Source organism: Pleurodeles waltl, chromosome 3_1, assembly GCF_031143425.1.
Source record: "Pleurodeles waltl isolate 20211129_DDA chromosome 3_1, aPleWal1.hap1.20221129, whole genome shotgun sequence".
Taxonomy (NCBI): Eukaryota; Metazoa; Chordata; class Amphibia; order Caudata; family Salamandridae; genus Pleurodeles; species Pleurodeles waltl.
This window is the reverse complement of record NC_090440.1, coordinates 406,498,780-406,511,994: the sequence shown is the minus strand read 5'-3', so window position 1 is coordinate 406,511,994 and position 13,215 is coordinate 406,498,780. Positions and strand designations below refer to the sequence as shown.

Here is a 13,215-nt window from a genome sequence, read left to right as displayed (position 1 = left end):
GTCCATGGTATTTCACAGCCATTTACCACTGCACGCCAAAGTAACTTATAAGTCACCTATATGTCTAACCTTCATCTGGTGAAGGTTGGGTGCAAAGTTACTTAGTGTGTGGGCACCCTGGCACTAGCCAAGGTGCCCCCACATTGTTCAGGGCAAATTCCCCGGACTTTGTGAGTGCGGGGACACCATTACACGCGTGCACTATACACAGGTCACTACCTATGTATAGCGTCACAATGGTAACTCCGAACATGGCCATGTAACATGTCTAAGATCATGGAGTTGTCACCCCAATGCCATTCTGGCATTGGGGAGACAATTCCATGATCCCCCGGGTCTCTAGCACAGAACCCGGGTACTGCCAAACTGCCTTTCCGGGGTCTCCACTGCAGCTGCTGCTGCTGCCAACCCCTCAGACAGGTTTCTGCCCCCCTGGGGTCCAGGCAGCCCTGGCCCAGGAAGGCAGAACAAAGGATTTCCTCTGAGAGAGGGTGTAACACCCTCTCCCTTTAGAAATAGGTGTGATGGCTGGGGAGGAGTAGCCTCCCCCAGCCTCTGGAAATGATTTGAAGGGCACAGATGCTGCCCATATCTGCATAAACCAGTCTAAACCGGTTCAGGGATCCCCCAGCCCTGCTTTGGCGCGAAACTGGGCAAAGGAAAGGGGAGTGACCATTCCCCTGACCTGCACCTCCCAGGGGAGGTGCCCAGAGCTCCTCCAGTGTGCCCCAGACCTCTGCCATCTTGGAAACAGAGGTGTTGCTGGCACATTGGACTGCTCTGAGTGGCCAGTGCCAGCAGGTGATGTCAGAGACTCCTTCTGATAGGCTCTTACCTCTCTTAGTAGCCAATCCTCCTTCCTAGGTAGCCAAACCTCCTTTTCTGGCTATTTAGGGTCTCTGCTTTGGGGAATTCTTCAGATACCGAATGCAAGAGCTCACCAGAGTTCCTCTGCATCTCCCTCTTCACCTTCTGCCAAAGGATCGACCGCTGACTGCTCAGGACGCCTGCAAAACCGCAGCAAAGTAGAAAAGACGACTACTGCAACCTTGTATCGCTTCATCCTGCCGGCTTTCTCGACTGTGTCCTGGTGGTGCATGCTCTGGGGGTAGCCTGCCTCCTTTCTGCACCAGGAGCTCTGAAGAAATCTCCCGTGGGTCGACGTAATCTTCCCCCTCTCCTCTTCCAAGTGGCGACATCATGGTCCCTCCTGGGCCACAGCAGCATCCAAAAACCCTAACCGCGACCCTTGCAGCTAGCAAGGCTTGTTTGCGGCCTTTCTGCTTGGGAACACCTCGGTAAGCTTCTTCACGACGTGGGACATCCATCCTCCAAAGGGGAAGTTCCTAGTCCTCTTCGTTCTTGCAAAACACCAAGCTTCTTCCATCCGGTGGCAGCTTCTTTGCACCCTCAGCTGGCATTTCCTGGGCTCCTGCCCACTCTCGACACTGTCGTGACTCTTGGACTTGGTCCCCTTGTTTTACAGGTACTCAGGTCCGGAAATCCACTGTTGTTGCATTGCTGATGTTGGTTTTCCTTGCAGAATCCCCCTATCACGACTTATGTGCTCTCTGGGGGTTGTATGTGCACTTTACACCTACCTTATAGGGTCTTGGGGTGGGCTATTTTTCTAACCCTCACTGTTTTCTTACAGTCCCAGCGACCCTCTACAAGCTCACATAGGTATGGGGTCAATTCGTGGTTCGCATTCCACTTTTGGAGTATATGGTTTGTGTTGCCCCTATACCTATGTGCTCCTATTGCAATCTACTGTAACTTTACATTGCTTGCATTACTTCCTTTTGCTATTACTGCATATTTTTGGTATTGTGTACATATATCTTGTGTATATTTCTATTCCTCATACTGAGGGTACTCACTGAGATACTTTTGGCATATTGTCATAAAAATAAAGTACCTTTATTTTTAGTATATCTGTGAATTGTGTTTTCTTATGATATTGTGCATATGACACCAGTGGTATAGTAGGAGCTTTACATGTCTCCTAGTTCAGCCTAAGCTGCTCTGCTATAGCTACCTTTTCTATCAGCCTAAGCTGCTAGAAACACCTCTTCCACACTAATAAGGGATAACTGGACCTAGCACAAGGTGTAAGTACCTCTGGTACCCACTACAAGCCAGGCCAGCCTCCTACAGTGATTTAAAAAAAAAAATAATTGTGACAATGTAGTTCACCCTTAGACTTCTGTTGAAGGAGAGGCAATTTCAGGCGGGAGACATCCAAAATAAAGCAGGTTTTGGTTTAAAAAATCAGGAGTCTCCTGCCTCAACCAGGTTTATTGGCATGAATGAGAATGCCATGATGATTATTTCGTTGCAGCACCGTTTATTCAATCCTGTCACGCAATTAGAATGCCTTCCTGCATAATGTTAATGTCTCTGACACTATTGAGTATATGTAATACAAAATGTGTATAAAGTTGAGAGTTAAAAACATGTTTACAAGCAAAAAAGAGAACATTTAATTCTGAACACAAATTTAAATGGTATGTTTGTGGCATCGCCCACTTGTGCAACGAAAACGGCACTATTTGGCGGTACCACGTTAAGAAAAGCTGGAGCTACGGATTAACATGTGGCTTACGTTTGTCCTTTTTCTATCTCACGTTTTACCGGAAGTTTCCCTCTAGTACCGGAAGCGGGCCTGTATAGCCAGAACAGCGAGGAGAAACAAAGAATACGAGCTACCGTGCAAGCGACATGTCTTCTGTTTGCAGGAGAGTGGAAGGGAGATGCATTGAACCTCGTCAATATATTTTTTTAATGGAATCGGGTGTTATGGCTTCCCTCTTCACACTTCTGGGCTGCCTCATCTGCTCTTTGAAACGCGGGTAGCCTCTCCGGTGATGTTGGTCGATGAATGAGGAGATTTATTTAAGAAAGGTGATGTAAGAGACTGACTCTCATTCAACATCACTGCGCTTCAGTGAGACGGAGAGTGGGCAATTATACATTACAGCCAAAATCCATACATTAGGGTAGTATTGGCGAAATGTACTGCTTTCCTGACTTTATTTTGCACGCTCTCTCTGTCACTGCGGCGCTTGTGAGAGAAGCCAAGATCTCAGGTAAGGTAAAGTGTGCGCTGTGAATGGAGGGTACACGGGAGATCAAACCTCTCCCACCATTGAAACTGTACAAGGCCCAGGGAAGGTGCCAGCTCGCACAACGTGTTAGTGAAATGCTGCTAGTGCAATGTAACAATGGTGCCACTGCAGTGCTTGTGAGTAATGGTGAGTGAAAACACAATGAAAGGACCTTCCGTGTGGAGACATTTACCTTTCCTTTATCGCTGCTTTAATGCACGAGTTCACATCCGGAGCCAAAGAGAAAGCATCATACTTTAAACACCTGGCAGACTCTTACAGAAAATGCTGCCTTGCAAGATTATTCACGTGAAAGAAATAAAACGTCTTGAAAATGGAAACTTTTTCCTGGGGTTCAGCAAATCACCGTAAATTTGAATAAAAGAAAGGCTGCATAATGCGGCAGGCAGAGAGTATCGTTGTAATTCGGGTAATGCCGTGTGCAGTGTATTTCACATTGGTCACCGAGATATGTGTCTGAAACTTTGCTGTTTCCACATTTTTGCCTCATAAAAGGTCTCCTTTTCCCAGTATCCCCCCCCCACACTCGCCTTTTGCTTATTCTAATACCACCCCACCTCCATTTGCTCCACAGCTTCTCGCTGAAGCAGTGCCCACATTTTCTCTTCCATTCTTGCCACTGAGGCAGTCGAAAAGCACCACGTCGGTGTCAATTTTATAGGCTTAATCCTGTCAAGAAACTGGATATTCTCCACATTTTGTGCTCGTTCCCATTAGCCTGTACTTTTTATTTGCTTTTATTTCTCGTCTTCTGTATCTACTCTAAAACCGCCCCCACAGTGCTCTAGTGGTGTATGCTAAAAAAGCAGTCCCAGTGGAATGAAGCGGCACGGAAGGTTTAAATTATGTGGCACGCTTGAATAAATTATGTGGTCACAAAATGAGAATTATGTAGCATAATGCAGCTCATCCTTTTCATAGTATTACTTATTTATTTTGACATCTGTACATGCTAACACTGCCTATGCAAATGTTTTGCCTCATTACTTAACACCCAAATGCAGCAGTAAGCAATGTAAAAGTGACCTGTCAGTAATTGTAATAGGCTTTCCATTGTGCAGCAGTACGTGTTAACCCCTTTTTAGTAACTGTTGATTTGAGTTAGAATCAACATTTTTTGTTAAAATATGTAGCTTATGCAGCATATGATGGATTATGTGGGAAACGATGCAGATATAGAATCATAATTAGAGTGGCTCTGTATATGTCACATACATATACAGGATCTGCCATCAGTGCCACAGCAATATGCTGTTTGAAGAGAGAGTTTCATAAATGCACCAACGCTTATGTTTGAAGCTCCTGCATCATGTTGTTAGTATACCATTGCTACCTCTTGATTTCATTTCTACCCTCCATGGTGGGCTTGACAACCTACAGGGCCAGTGCCATTAGGGGGTAGGGTAGAAGCAAATTATGTAACAGGGTTAACTAAATGATGCAGCAAGAAAAAGTTAATTGTGCAGCGGAATGCTGCACATTTAATGATAATATTACTTCATTAGTTTATAGGTTTTTATACATGCTAATACTTACTTGGCAAATATTTCACCTCTTTAGTACCAGTTAAATATTAAATAAAGCGATAAGCAACAGAAAGATGACCATTCACCCTTTGCCAAAACATTTCTACTATACAAGAACACATGTTGCCATGTTTACTAAAGCTTGAGCAAGATTTTTTTTTCTTAAACTCTGCAGATTGCGCAGCAGATGATGGATTAAGAGGCACATTCATGACTACCACGGATTGATCCTGCTTAATGATCCTTAGGTTGTTGACCCTGTACTTCTGTGGCTGTCACTTATTGTGACTCACACAATGAATCTGTGGGACTCTGTGATTCTAAACTAGCACTGAAAGGATAGCAGCTAGGGTTTAGCAAATCACACCTTCATTTTGGTGACCTCATTCGTCCTTTTTTATAGTTTTTAGGGCATTTGAATGGCGCCTAGGTAGCTCCAAGGAAAACTTTTATGGAGGACGTTTTATTGCTGCAGGAGGTGCTGTCCATTGACCAGCATGCTAGGTAGGGAGTTTGACTGAGTATAGATTACAGAAATGAGGGAGCTGGTTTGTGCTACTGCAAAACATGGATCGGATTGTTTTTGCTCAGATTTATATGTGTATAAATGTTTATATTTTATATATGTTTTTGCTCACTTTTGCATAATAGGCAGTTGTGCAAAAGGGGTTTGCTCAAGTCCATATTGTAAACATGTTTCTGCACTAGCACATCCGGGACAAAAATGAACCAAACAGAAAAAGTGCTGTGTGTCTTGTTTATATCATGAGAAAACCAGTAAGTACTTATTCTCCACTTTTAAAATGTGAAACATTTCACTGGTCCAGAAAAAAATCAAAAGATATCAGCGTTTTTCCTTGATGAAAACCATACTAGATGAGAAAAATTATTTTTCTATGCATTAGACAATTTTTAAATTGTTTTGTAATCTGCCTCCTTTTCATTGACCTGATGCAAGTGGGGGCAGGAGTAATCCCCCATTGTTCCATTACCTACTACACATGCAGCTCAGAATGGCGGGTATCACATTTGCTCCATTTTTAGGTCTTGTCTACTAGGCAGCGCATAAGAGGCGTATTGTGAGCTTACTGTTGCCTTAGAGCCCACACATTGCTTTCCACTGGTTGGCTTCTTTGTCACTCTGATTTGCTTACTTCTTTTTCATTTGTGTGTATGGATTTTCTCTCCTTCTTGTATATGCCCCTCCTTTGGAGCATGGAAGCATTACTGTGTCCTTACACTGCCCGCCTTTTTGGTTCTACCTTTTCTTCTTGTTTAAGCACTCTGCAAGTGTTCCATCTGTCTCAATATTGAGCTTCCTAGTCGCTCTCCTTCTCACCATACTTCCTTTGCTCTCTGCCCCATGTCTGCGTTTCTCCTTTGCTCTGCTTTCCCCTCACTAACTGCTTTTTATTTTCACCTTCCCTGCTTTCCCTTCCACTCCTTCCACGCGTTCCCCCCTCTGTCTGCTCTTCTTCTCCTGCCTCGCTCCTCTTTCCACTTTTCATTCTCATCTTCTTCCACTCCATTCTTGCACTCCTAGTCTCTGCTTTCCACAGTTCTCTTCAAATTCCTTTTCTAACGTATCTATCTTTGCCTTCATAGCTCTCTTCCTTCTTCACTCTCCAGTTTGTTTTTCTTTTTGCAATATCTTTCATTGCTTCCACCTGTCTGTTTCCTTCCCTCTTTGCCATTCTTTTTCCCCACTCCTTCACGTTCGAAAGTGTTGGCACATTGTAATCTAGGCCTGGTACATTAATTAGTACAGCAATAGCTCATGCACTTTAAGGGTAACTTCTAAATTTTGTGAAGTACTGATATCACCAAAACAGTTTTTTTGGGACTCAATTGCCCAGCCCAATTCTCAGTCAGACTCCTGACAAACATCATCATGCATTCTTCTCCACATAGTTCACATAGCAACTGAAAGCTACCCCAAATTGGCCCACTACCCCAGACCTCTTCCCCGCGGCCACTCGATCACTAAAATGCAGACCTCTGCTAGCATAGTCACAAACCTTGGAATCACTCTTATGAAGATGCTATTCCCTTGAAGTCCCTAGGCCACAAAGTGACAGGACTCTGTTGGAATGTTTTAAAATATTAAGCAAGCAGTGGCAAAGCCAAAAGGTCTGGCATTGATCACCGGCCTTTTGGCTTTGTCACTGAGTTTTCTCATGTTTTTTGCAAAATGTTTGTTAGGGAACTAGCCAGGCCCACATAAATCTAAAACAATAATTTTCTAAAAGCAAACATCTCTATACAAGTCCTTGGCTTTTGAAGGAAATCCTTTATATGTGGACACTTTTCTTGTGAAAGGGAAGAATGCTGTCACTCAAAAAAAAAATACTTTTCAGTGCACTGATATAATCTGATGTACTAAGATGAAACTGTTTTGCATGTTAATGAAATACACTTTGTGAATTTTGAAGAGACTTTATCATACTTTTAACTTTTACTGCAAGGTGTCTTTAAAAATGGAGGTGTTTTTAAAGTTTAGCAGTGCAGGACACCCCAGTCACTTCCTTTCTTTAACTTCAAGTAACCTTTAAATACATTTTTGCCCATTTAACTTTTTTTTAATGTTAGTGCTGGGTCGACTAAACAGCAGCCCAGTGCAGCTGTTAACTAGGGGGCCCGCATGCGACCTTCGAGCTGTACTGTGAGTATTACTGCATTAGAGGGTTGTGGATGGTAGGAGCATGTGAGGTAGAGGTCCTTAAAGAGCTGAGCCTTTAGTTCTTTCCTGAAGTAGAGCAGGACTTGGGTGGTTTTGCTGGATATGGGGATGTTGGTAGAGATCCTGATGCATAGATGTAAAATGCATGCTGTCTTGTTTTTTACACTTAGTCATTGCATGACCTGTCATTGCTTGCCCCATCCTTCCCACCTATTGCCTCCACCATCCTCACGTTGTTGCTGGCCCTGTTCCTCCCGCTACCCTTCCAAGTTGTTGCTTGCCTTGTCCTTCCCTGACAATAGGTCTTGCCTATGTAAGTGTTATTGATTTTACCAATCATTTTCGACCATTCTGTGTAGCATGACAGAAGCTTAGAAAAAAGAAGCTGTGTAGCTTGGCCACTGCTGACTACGTCAATAAGCTCTCCTGCAAGTTACCTACTCCATGTGTTAACTCACCAGTGCCAGTAGCCAGATGCTATGGCTGTCTTACCTGGTCACAGGGCTTAGGAGAAGGCGGTGATAGATGCCAACTGTGCTCTAGCTGAACAGGCTAATTTAGCTGTTGATTGGAAACTAGGGGTATGATTAAGAGTTTGGCATAAGCGGTACTCAATCACAAACATGAGGGATTTCCAGTCCGCTTTTTTACAAGTGTGTTTAAATCCTATACTGCTTGAAACAAGATGGGCAGGAAACCTTCCTGTTTTTAATGGAGTAACCAGTTCACAAAGCTCCTACTCAGGCCCTAAATCAGCACCATTCAGCCACTTGCAGTACTACACAGCAGCATCAGCAAAAACTGATAACACTCGCAGAACTAATTATTTACGTCATTGACTCCCATCATCCAATGATATCTGTTGAGGCACTAAACACATGAGATGCAATATCCATGGCCTTCATCACCCATTCACTGACACTTCACAACACACATTCAGTTGCATGCAATACCAGTCATCCCTTCAGAACACCACCATGGGACACGCAGCACCATCTACTGCATGAGTCACCCACTCAACTCTCTAGCCTTCAGTCAGTTGCAACACTACTTTCAGCACGAACCATAAACATAATAACTTGTCCACACAACTACCTGTCATCTCAACCTCTAACTTCACCAGTCCCTACCTTACTTTGGCATGTGTATCCCTTGACCATTCATAAAACCACTTTCACTCCACGCATGTTCAGTAGCCATTCACCTCTGCTGCTTTACTACTAAGTCATCACACCACTCCTCAAGAACTCTCATCACTTGCTTACTATCTCAAAACTTATAACTCCTTTTAATCTAACCACTCTTCTTCAGCTACATGCAGCATTCATTCTCCACTATTCGCTTTACCAGGCATCCATACCACCCACTCACCTCAACCATAGGTACGATCACATACTTTTACTCACACCAGCAATAAGCTGCAGGCACTCACTGTCCAGCTTACTCGCACCATTCACTTACCTCAGCCTTTTTAAACATCACTCCTCCATGCAATCAGTCCCATGAGCCATTCAGTCATGTCTCACTCACAGGTATGTGTAACCCTATTCTGCCTCACAGCGTGACCCAGCCACTAAAACTTTTCTTTCACATCTCCGATCTAAACCTGTCATCACTCAAAAGTCAACCACTTGTAACACTCGTTCACCACTTCACATCATTTACAATCCATACAACTCATTACTTACCAAAGTACGTCACAACACGACTCATAATTTATCCCCAGCACAGAAACTCTGAGCCACACAAGACACTTATTTCTTCACTCACAAGATTCATGGCCACTCCTGTGATCAAACCACACTCCATCAGCTAATTAAACAGCTCACAACTACAAGACCAGTCACCACCCACCACTGCCATTCACCATAGTCTGTGATAGCACCCTCATTCACATCACCACTGAACTCCAGCATCCATTTTACCACTTAAAGGCTTACTTACAGACACTCAACCACAACATAGTTCTTGAGCAATCTCATACATGCACAATGACTCACTCAAGACCAGTTCGGCACCGATGATACAAACCTCTATATGTATAGTCATTGTTTTACATCTGCTGTCAACAAAATTACTTGATTTTAACAACAATCATCAAAATGAAAGACTATGGGTGAGGCATAATTAAAAGAACAACAATAATATGATTAGCAGCTCTCTGCTTAGTGCAGTAGTTTAATATGCCAGTATTAAGTTGCAGTAGTAAGTGACAATCGTAGAAAAACTATAAAGAAGTAATAGTGGAATTATCTTGGATTAAGATGAACATTTCTGAAGCCCCTGCAGGTAGGGCTGGGTACATGTTCAGTGGCAAGCTGAAGTAAATTCCAAGACAGGTATTCCTTTTCTTGTTCCCTCTTCTGTTTTCTGTGCTCACGTAATATAGTGAGATGTTTACTTGTTGTCAAACAAGGAATTCGCTTTTTCTGATAAACCGCCCTTGAAACAATTATTTGTTGTTGTTGAAGTAACCTGCTGTGCCAGCAAACTAATAAAAGTGTGAATTTCTTAACTTCCGGTGTATGTCAAAGGTTTACACACTGCTACTCAAGATCATCCTAGAATTATACATTTGCATATTGAAACTGCCATGCAGTGATACAGCTAGAAGCCATCCAAGGGTAATACATCCCCATCACTAAGTCATCATCGACTAGTACAGTCCCATTCTGAAGATATTTTGGGATCATACTGGAGTAATAAAGCCTCATTCTGAAGTCATCACAAGATCATTCTGTAATAATACAGACCCATCATGAAATACTCATAGGATCATCCTGGAGTAATACAACTTAATCTTGAAATCATCCTGGGATCATCCCACAGTAGTAAATTATCATCACATGTTTTCCAGTAAAGTTATCAGGAACCCATCCTGGAGTAATCCAGCCTAATCCTGAAATCATCATGGGATCATCCTGTAGCAGTAAAAGATCATCACATGTTTTCCACTGAAGTAATCGGGAAGCAATCCTGGAGTAGTTTCCAGGATGACTCTAGAGTCATCTCATTTAAATATTTCGTCCTATACACATACTTCAGGATGGTTTCGGATGACTTCCCCAGACAATTGCAGGAATAGCTCAGCTGAAGTCATCAGATGACTTCAGAATGACACCAGGATGATCTTCCTTTTTGACTTGGGGGGTGCAGTACCCCAACTCATTAATCTGATCTTTTCCTGCGGAACCCCCGTATCACCACTCATCATGGGTAACATGGATTACTAAGGCAAGTTATCTGTGAGTATAAAGACACAAATTTATGAAACAAAAATTCCACAGTCTTTAATAGTTAAACGCAGGCCTCCACGGCTCTCAAGAAAACATGAAGAAACAGAGACGTGAAAAGCTTAACACCACCGGCTCACTGCAGTTGAAGCTTTGTCGTGTTTCAAATCTCTGGCAGTGGCCAAACTAACCTCAACTCACATCACCCAGTCCTTTGAACTCGTTCTCCCCCGACAGAGTTAATTGCCGACAATACCGCAGTGTGAACCACACGCCTGTTCCCCTCGAGCCCTCACACAGGCATGTCTGGCTCCTTCCCTGCAGACGCCTCTGTCTGGCTCCAAGGCCCAGGATGAGCGCGTATTTAAGATTAACTATTTACACACTTGAGAAAACGCACACACTGAACAACGCAGAGCCAAAATGGGCTTGGCACGGCGACGAACAAACCACTGTTTACTCCGGAAATATTTGGTTTTCTTTTTTAAAAAAAATGCAATTGGAGTGAACTGGAAAACTATTACCTGACATTCTGGGCCCTGGTGCGGCGTACAACCGGTTTAATTTCATTAGGTTTACAGAAGAATCATTTGGGCCAAGTGAACACGTCTTGTGACACTTTAACAGCTACATATTTTTTAGCCTATTGCACTTTACACGGTAAAAATGTCTTACCTAAACAGTGCAATGTTTTAAAAGAAACACGCCCCAGATGTAGCATGCTGGTGGAGAAAAAGGCAGGACTGAAAGGAGAGGCCATACACGGCATGTGGCCAGTTAGCATCAACCCTTCCTCCGCCGCAAACAGAGTACACCCGGGCTTAGACAAGAAAAGGCTCTTGAAAATAATTGAACTACTGAATACCGACCCCCGGATTATCCTGGTACAAGAATATCGAGGATAGAATATCAAGAGACAAAATATCGAAAGGGAGGTACATATAGGGAAGCATAGATTTACCATTCCTACTTCCACATCTATGTACCTTGAACAAATACGTACCGCATCTATAGTCTGGGGCCGCGATTCGGGGTGCGCACCCTTCAACTCACACTTTGTCCTGGAATAAGTGCCTCAATTTGATGCTGCATTAGATTTGGGTTGAGAAGAGTCAAGCACCTTCACATGTCTGCTCTTAGCACATGTATCTAATGTAGCCTCTGGCATTATTCCTCAGCCCCCTGTGACAGGATTGGAGCACACCACCCAGTTTAATGTGCAAAACCAATCACAAACTGCTCTACAAAACCGACACCCTTGACGCCATTCATAATAAACTGAGACACTACTAAGTCGACTGCCCAGAAATCACTTTGGGGCCTCGTGAAGGGTATAAAGAGGTACACAAATATAGCAAGGCAATTCAGTACACTACGATGGCCGCTTCAGAGAGAATCTTGCAATACAGGTCATGGAACCAGCAATGTAGAACATCCTTAGCTCTACAGTGTTCAACGCTATGCTGAGTTGACTGACCTCTTGGGAACTACGCTTGGTTAGTAGAAAATAAAGGGCCTGCAATGTCACAAAGGCTGGTGTTCACTCTGATTATATTGTGTGTGACAGGGTGATAAGACATAATAAAGTCACTTAGGGACAAACGTGGCTCTCTCTCTTATCATCAAGTGACATGATGAAAAGAAAATATTTAATTTCAGTTAAAAAATCATTCATGCTGTAAATCAGATGTGAAGGCCGGATAAAACGTGAAAAAGGCAGCTATTTCATCACACGAGGGACCACACACGGACAAATATCTTTAGCGTATTTGGCTCAAGGCCTGATCAGCTCTGTCCTATGAAAAGAAATTCAATATAGCGAATAATGACACATGACAAAACGGCCACCAATCCTTCCTTTGTCTCAGAGGCTGTTGCCGAACATGTCTGTAAAGTCACCAGTCGCCAACCTTCCAGATCACCCACAATCTCTGAAGACTTAGGGCATGCAGCCTCATCAAGCAGCCACACTGCTGCAGTCAGGCAGATCGCTGGCCACCCACAAAGGAAACAGCAGACATTAAAAATGTCTGTCATTGTGAATTCAAAAATATCCTTTATCAGTAGCCCCTGGTCACCTAATTAAAATGTAAAGTTTTCATTTAAAAAAAAATATTCTTCATGTGTATGTACAAGCTACTGAAAGTGATTGTGAAGCACTCCCAAGCCCTCTGTAGGACTCGTCCGGCTATATAAAATTCTCAAATTTCAAAAGAAAAATATTTTTTTCACCAGCACAAAGTACTGGACAGCTATGGGCTTCTGGATCTTAAACACGCTTGTTTATATAAAGCCATGTCTCTTCACTTTTTGGTCAGCGAACTAGGATTTCATTTTGCTTTGGTTATGGTGAAAACCTTAACAGTGATTTGTAGTATCATTGAGTAAACACAGTGGGGGTCATTCTGACCCCCGCGGGCGGCGGGAGCCGCCCCCCTGGAGGGAGCCGCCATATGGCCGATCCGCGGTCGAAAGACCGCGGAGGCCATTCTGGCTTTCCCGCTGGGCTGGCGGGCGACCTCCAGAAGGCCGCCCGCCAGCCCAGCTGGAAACCCCTCCCCACGAGGAAGCCGGCTCCGAATGGAGCCGGCGGAGTGGGTATGTGCGACGGGTGCAGTGGCACCCGTCGCGTATTTCAGTGTCTGCAA

The 13,215-nt window shown here is 43.7% G+C and overlaps 1 protein-coding gene and 1 long non-coding RNA gene across 2 annotated transcripts in view; one reads left to right on the top strand and one right to left on the bottom strand.

Annotated features, from left to right (window-relative positions):
* Window positions 1-13,215, bottom strand: part of ADAMTSL5 (ADAMTS like 5) — a 270,500-nt gene that overhangs the window by 23,745 nt on the left and 233,540 nt on the right. The window lies entirely within an intron of this gene.
* LOC138284153 (uncharacterized) overlaps window positions 2,688-13,215 on the top strand; it is a 35,101-nt gene continuing 24,573 nt past the window's right edge. Inside the window, exon 1 of the long non-coding RNA XR_011201352.1 lies at window positions 2,688-2,904. This is a non-coding gene — a long non-coding RNA (uncharacterized lncRNA). The remainder of the gene's footprint in view (window positions 2,905-13,215) is intronic.